Source organism: Arachis stenosperma, chromosome 6 (assembly GCF_014773155.1).
Source record: "Arachis stenosperma cultivar V10309 chromosome 6, arast.V10309.gnm1.PFL2, whole genome shotgun sequence".
In the NCBI taxonomy this organism is placed as follows: domain Eukaryota; kingdom Viridiplantae; phylum Streptophyta; class Magnoliopsida; order Fabales; family Fabaceae; genus Arachis; species Arachis stenosperma.
This window is the reverse complement of record NC_080382.1, coordinates 134,363,850-134,365,594: the sequence shown is the minus strand read 5'-3', so window position 1 is coordinate 134,365,594 and position 1,745 is coordinate 134,363,850. Positions and strand designations below refer to the sequence as shown.

General features: G+C 34.5%; 1 non-coding gene across 1 annotated transcript; it reads left to right on the top strand.

Moving 5' to 3' along the window:
• On the top strand, nucleotides 1–104 carry LOC130938140 (small nucleolar RNA R71). Its single transcript, XR_009069317.1, has one exon. It is a non-coding gene; the product is annotated as a small nucleolar RNA R71 (small nucleolar RNA).
• The last annotated feature ends 1,641 nt before the right edge of the window (nucleotides 105–1,745 follow it).

Below are 1,745 nucleotides of genomic sequence, written 5' to 3'. Positions count from 1 at the left end.
ATGTCAGATGGACATCTTCTGATTAATTGTTTGTATCTTTCCCAAGCTTCATAGAGGGATTCTCCATCCTTTTGTCTAAAGGTTTGGACTTCCACTCTAAGCTTACTCCATCTTTGTGGTGGAAAGAATTTTGCCAAGAAGGCATTGACTAGCTTTTCCCATGAGTCCAGGCTTTCTTTAGGTTGAGAGTCCAACCATATTCTAGCTCTGTCTCTCACAGCAAAAGGGAATAGCATCAGTCTATAAACCTCAGGGTTAACCCCATTAGTCTTGACTGTGTCACAGATTTGCAAGAATTCAGCTAAAAACTGATGAGGATCTTCCATTGGAAGTCCATGGAACTTGCAATTCTGTTGCATTAGAGAAACTAATTGAGGCTTAAGCTCAAAGTTGTTTGCTCCAATGGCAGGGATAGAGATGCTTCTCCCATAAAAATCAGGAGTAGGTGCAGTAAAGTCACCCAGCACCTTCCTTGCATTGTTTGCATTGTTGTTGTTTTCTGCTGCCATGTTTTCTTCCTTGAAGAATTCGGTCAGGTCCTCTAAAGAGAGTTGTGCTTTGGCTTCTCTTAGCTTTCTCTTCAAAGTCCTTTCAGGTTCAGGATCAGCTTCAACAAGAATGCCTTTGTCCTTGCTCCTGCTCATATGAAAGAGAAGGGAACAAGAAAATGTGGAATCCTCTATGTCACAGTATAGAGATTCCTTTAAGTGTCAGAGGAAAAGAGAAATAGAAAGAAGAAGGAGAAGGAAAATTCGAACTTCAATTGGATAATGTTCGAATTGTGCATTTAGAAGGAGTAGTACTCCATAATTAGAAGGATGTGGGAAGGAGGGAAGTTTATTTTCGAAAATCAAGTGAAAAATTTTGAAATTATTTTGAAAAACATTAATTAATTTTCGAAAATAAAAGTGGAAAAGAAATTAAGTGATTTTTGAAAAAGAATTTGAAATTAGAAATTAAAAAGATTTGATTGAAAACTGTTTTGAAAAAGATGTGGTTAAAAAGATTTAATTGAAAAGTTATGAGTTTAAAAAAAAAGATGTGATTGAGAAGATATGATTTGAAAACATTTTTAAAAGATATGATTTGAAAACCATTTGAAAAGATATGATTTTTAAAAAAAGAATGACTTGCCTAACAAGGAAAGATATGATTTGAAACATTCAAACCTTTCTCAACAGAAAAGGTAACAATCTTGTGATGTTCAATCAAATCATTAATTGTTAGTAAGTATCTTTTAAAAAGGAAAGAAATTGATTTTGAAAACATTTGATTGAAAAGATTTGATTTGAAAAAGATTTGATTTTGAAAAACTAAAAAAAATTTGATTTTGAAAACAAAATCTTCCCCCTGCACCATCCTGGCGTTAAACGCCCAGAATGGTATACATTCTGGCGTTTAACGCCCAAAATGCACCCTTTTTGGGCGTTAAACGCCCAACCAGGTACCCTGGCTGGCGTTTAAACGCCAGTCTGCCTTCTTCACTGGGCATTTTTGAATGCTCAGCTTTTTCTGTATAATTCCTCTGCAGCATGTTTTGAATCTTCAATTCTTTGTATCATTGACTTGAAAGGACACAAATTAAAAATATTTTTGGATTTTTGATAATCAAAATGCGACAAGAATCAAATAACAATGCATGCAAGACACCAAACTTAGCAGTTTGTGTACTACTGACACTAACAATATGAAACTGCATATGAGACACACAAAATACTTCAAGTCAATAGAATTCAAAGATCAAA